The following is a 5,799-nucleotide window of genomic DNA, read 5'->3' as shown; positions in this document are numbered from 1 at the left end:
AATGTTTTGAGAATGATGATGGCAACAAATGTACATATGTGCTTGACACAATGGATGTACAGTATGTATAGATTGTGATAAGAGTTGTATGAGCCCCTAAGAAAATGATTTTTTTAAAAAGTTATAACGTAGGCTGAAAAACTAGAAAGAGGATAGAATGACAGTAAGCTTTCATATTTTTTTAAGAGGGAAAAATAGTTTTTTCTTAAAGCAGAATCTCTGGTTGTATCAGAAGGTGAAAGACAATAAAGGCTAACTTGAGAGAGTGTGATAATTTGTAGAAAATTTTAGGGAAACTGAATTTTGCTTTGGTGTAGAGCACAAGACACAATGAAATATTTTAAAACCTTGTGATATTGGATCAGATTTGGTGGATTTGTTCTCAAGATGGAAACAAGCTGGTGTTATATGAATGATAATTCTACTAAATAACAATGTGATCGTAGTCTTTTAAAGTGGTTAAATAGAGTAAACCTAGAACCCTACATCAATGCTACCTTATAAGAATGACCAGTTCAAGTGTTAATTATCCTATTAAGTATATTTGGCCAGTAGAAGTAAAGTTGAGAAAAGATTGCTAATGGATCACTCCACTTAATTTTCAACTGAGAAACAATGAAGGAAGATCTGGTAACAGCTTTGATGCTATATCTGAAACTTTTAAGCATGGCATTTTGAAATATTTCCTTTTGGTCTAACATTCCTTCCAACTTTTAATTGACTTTATTTTAACTTGCACTGGTTCAGGGATTTTTCCAATCAAACCTTCAAAGTGTGTGTGTGTGGGGGGGGTGTGTGTGATTACTATTGATTAGCCATAACCATATCAAGTTTTGTCATCTACAGATAAGTCCTTGCTTTGCTGACCTGCTAAGAAAGTTGACCAATAATTCCCAACAACAAATAAAAGAATTAAAAAAAAAGACTAGTACCTGAATTATTGCTCACCAGTCTAAATCAAGATTTCTAAAACTCAAAAGTCTAAAACAGGATTTCTAGAAATCAAAAGTTGTAATTTCTGAATTACAACTGATCCAAAAATTGTCAAAAATGGAAAATAGCTGTTGAATAGATTAAATGTTCTATAAGTTCTGTATGTGGGAATTTTGTGGATATTTAAGAGTACTCTTTCTGTTTAAGAAACTAATTTTTTTTCATTTCTCCAAAACTGATTCTGAAATTGAAAGATCCAATTAGAAAAATTTAACAAAATTCCTAAAAATCATTATTAGAAAAGCTATTGAAATTTGAGCTATGAGTTAAAAAATGAACAGTAAGATTTTTTTGCTAAACTCCAAAAAAACAGTTTTGTGTCAATAGATGAAAGTTTTCAGGGTCCATGATACATGAGGCTTTTATAGAATACAACATGAGGCTTTTATAGAATGTAGCTGATGCTGGTGTTACTTAGGTATAAACAATAATACTTTTTGTGTATAGTTTTATATGTGATGTTTAAACATTTAGCCTAACATTTTTCATATTTCTGTCTGTCACTGGCTTTTGTGGAAGTTGGAATAAACCACATTTGCTCCAGATGCCTTTTTTTAAAAACACTTTGGGTCTTAACAGACGGAAACAAAAAGTTGGTGCCGAAAGACACTTTGAATTTGAAGGATGGTCCAGAAAGACCAGCCGACCATTTTGCTCTAAGCATTGTGCCCTTTCAAAGAATTCAGTCTATTAGAGGAACAGACTCCAGAGAATAGAAATTCAGACTAATCTTTTGGGTTGAGGGCAGGTCATGTTATCATTTAATCTGACCTTCCAACCAATGTTATGATGGGCCTGGATAATGCTTGTCATCAGTTTCTCTCTCCCTTGGCTGTATACCTTCACAACCGCTTCTTCAGAGCAGGCCTTTCCTCAGCTATGCTCAGTTTTCCATTTGGGGGAATAGTGCGAGAAGACCGAAAGTTCTTGCTGTCAAGCACTGTCCCACAGTCACCCACATTTTATAGGCACTCCTACACTAGTGTCCAGTGAATTTCTATGGAAATGAATGCCCACAGAGGGCTGGGTATCGCTCTTTGTCTAAGATGATTTCACTTTTATTTGTGGGTAAGGTAGGGAGGAGACACCTGCCTTGGAAAAAACCCTCAACATTATCGGTAGAGACTTCCAATTTTTAAAAATATACAAATAAATATTTAAAAATATTTTAAAAATCTAAATAAATTTTAAAAAATAATCCATGATGGGGAGGAGTTATATTAGACCTTAAATTCTGAGCATCCTGGTGGTTTGCAGAAAGATGGCAGTGAGGCCCCACATAGATTAAACTTCCATTGAAATCCTTTTGATCATTAACCAAGGAAGTCGATAATCTTGGCCTCAGGCAGAACGCACTGGAAAATAGATTACCTCCATCCTTCCCTGGCCAGCTCAGGGAGGAGCAAGTCTGTCTTAGGGGCTTGCCTGCAAGGGTATTTGATGGAGATCACAGTATGGGGAGACAGTACAGGGGTCTGATGAGTCATGAGTCTTGCCCTATCAGTCTGCCCTGACTTCTTTGGTGGAAAGGACCTGGACTAATTTTGTCAACCCTTCTCTCTGACAATGTGGGTGTCCCAATCATGGTCCTGTTCCTGCTTCCGTGGTGCTAGGTCCTACCTATAATTGGGATCTATTCATCTGCTACCAATTATGTGTTTGTGATGGTGTCTGGTTCTCCCTTGTCCTTTAAAGCTCTAGCTCAGCAAACTCTTGGATACTATACACCTTTTAAAAAATCTAACTGAAGAATCTGGTTCCTAAAAGAGTGTTTTAGCACATATGCAATTTTGTTGCGGGCTTTGTTAGCAGCTGCTGTGTTGACCCCCAACTCATGTTGCGCCCATGCACAGTGGGGTCAGATGGTTGTGATCCATAGAGTTTTCACTGGCTAAATTTTCTATCATAAATTGTCAGGATTTTCTTCTTAATCTTAATCAAAACCAGGTCTCCTCTCTAGAAGGGGAGAATTCTCTCAAGTGAGTCACCACTGTTTCCACATTCAATTTAGAATCCCACTTATTATTCAGGAATAATTCAAAAGTAAACAAAGATAGGCCATGTTAAAGAGTCACGAGATTCTACTTCATATCCATCAGGATGGCTACAATTAAAAAAAGACAATAATAAGCGTTGGTGAGGATGTGGTGAAATTGGAAATTCACAGCCAGTTGTAATATAACATGGGAATTCCAGAACACTTCATTGTGCTCATGTTGAACTTGCACATGGCAGTTGTGGGGGCAGAAACAGGGACTACTGCGTGGTAGTAGCGAAGGTGTGTGTCATGATTGTATTCTTTCACTGTAAGGAAAATCCTAATAGGGAATTTTAACTGTTGGCAAAGAAACCCAACCCACGGTCTCATTCAGCGTACTTCCGCATTCCCTGAATGCACCCAGCCCCCCACCCAGCTTCCTCCTTTACGAAGGACCAGAAATCCCTGCATATTTCCAGTCTAAGACCTAGCTCCTGCAGACAAAATATAAAAGCTATGGGCCCAGATCTTCTGGAGTGCTAATTCCTCTGGGCCACCAGCTTATAAACTTTTCCTCTTTCAAGTTCTCCCAAAAGCCCGCCTGGTCATAACCCAGTCTTAATTTTAATGCTGTTACATCACCATATTTGTTCAATCTGTATGGCTAACAAATCATTAGAGAAACTGGATTATATGAAGAAGAATGTGGCATCAGGACTGGAGGAAGGCTTATGAACAACCTGCAGTATGCAGATGACACACCTTGCTTGCTGAGAGTGAGGAGGACTTGAACTTATTGGTGAAGACCAAAATGGCAGCCTTCAGAAAGGATTACCACTCACGGTAAAGAAGACCAAAATCCTCACAAGTGGACCAATAGGTGACATCATTATAAATGGAGAAAAGATTGACGTTGTCAATGATGTTGTCCTGCTTGGTCCACAATCAATGCTAATGAAAAGTCAAGAGATCAAAAGATATGTGTACTAGGTAAATCGGCACCACAAGACGTTTTTAGAATATTGAACGGCAAGGCTATTACTTTGAGTACTAAGGTGCCTTTGACCCAAGCCATGGTGGTGTCTGTTGCCTCCTGTGCTTGTGAACATTGGACACTGAATAAAGAAGACCAGAGAACGGATGCATTGAATCATGGTGCTGGAGAAGAAGACGGAAAGTACCGTGGACTGCTAAAAGGACAAACCAATCTGTGTTGGAAGAAGTTACAACCAGAGTGCTCCTTAGAAGCAGGGATGGTGAGATTTTGTCTTAGATACTTTGGACAGGTCAGGAGAGCCCAGTCCCTTCAGGACATTTTATTTGGTAAAGTGAAGGGGCAGTGAAGAGACTAGCCCTCAAGGAGATGGGTTAGCACCATGACTACAACAATGGGTTTAGGCACAGGAACAATGGTGAGGATGTCTCGGGACCTTTCAGTGTTCTCTTCTATCGTGAATAGGGGGCTTATGGGTTGGAATCAACCCCATGGCATCTAATAACAATAACAACAGCCCCAAATCCCTTTGCAATGTCCTTACATGGATTAAGCTTCCATTGCATTCTTTCTGATCATTAACCAAGGATGTAGATACTATTGTCCTCAGGCCTAGTGCCTTGGAAAATAAATCTCCTTAACCCTTCTCCAGACAGCCCAGGGAGCGGCAGTCTCACTTAGAAGCTTGCCTACATGTGTCCTTGATGTAAATGACCAAACTGGGGACTATGTAGGGCATCACATACTCATGAGTCAGGATGTATTGATCTGCTGCAGGCTCTCCTTTACGGACTTTGCCAGAAGGTTCTGGATTCATCTTGTAAATTCTTCGAACATAAAGTACTTGTCCCAATTATGTCCCACCTATAACTGTGATGTGCTGATCTCCCACTAATGAATTTGTGACAGTTTCTTTGTTCCGTGCCTGTTTAACTACCTTCCGGACTGTGAGGCCTTGAGTGTCATTAGGACCTCATGCTCATAGCCTGCTTTTATCTGGATGGGGTGTTTGAGCTATCTTTGTCTCTTTTAAGGCTTAATTAACATTCTTCTTAGACTATCTTTGAGATTGGGGTCTTTTTGTACTGGAAAACGTGATATAAACTCAGGAGAAATGAAAACATGTGCCCACACAAAAACTTGTACATGGATGTGTATAGCAGCAGCGTTGCTCCTAATAGTCAAACAGTGTCAACATTCAAAATGTCCACGGAAAAACTGATGGATAGGCAACCACTTGTGGCACATCCATAGCATAGTGTTCATGCCATACAGTGCCATTAGGCAGAGGTGCAAAGGAACAAGGTCCGGTGCTCAACAGGCAACTTTGATAAGATTATGCTTAGTGAAAGAAGCCAGGCACACACGTCTTACCATTCCATTATATGAAATGCTCAGAAAGAGCAAATACATACAGGCAGAAAAGAGATGTGTTCGCATAGAGAGAAGGGAGGAGGTCTGAGGAGACCTGGGGTGCGAGCTAAAGGACACAGGTTTCTTTTCGCGGTGATGCAATTTGTCTAAAATCGATGTGTGGCTAATTGCACATGTCTTGAAGGTAAAACACTTTGAAGTATCAATTTTAACTAAGCAAAGAGCCTAGTAGGTGAATCACATCTCGCTCCAGCGAGGGGGAAAAAAAAAATCACATGACTTATTATTTCCACCATCCCAATGTGATTCCAAGTTCCTGCTCCCAAAACAGTTGTATCACTTAGGGGCAAGCATTCATTAACACCCACGAAATATTAAAAAGGCAGCCCTGTGGTGGCCGGTGACGTCTAGCTGCTGTGTGAACGCCCCCCGGGGCCTGACCTCCGGCTCCGGGCTCCCG

This window comes from Echinops telfairi, unplaced genomic scaffold, assembly GCF_000313985.2.
Source record: "Echinops telfairi isolate 266 unplaced genomic scaffold, ASM31398v2 ScPeMD7_1;HRSCAF=3_0, whole genome shotgun sequence".
In the NCBI taxonomy this organism is placed as follows: domain Eukaryota; kingdom Metazoa; phylum Chordata; class Mammalia; order Afrosoricida; family Tenrecidae; genus Echinops; species Echinops telfairi.
Note: the sequence above shows the minus strand (reverse complement) of the source record.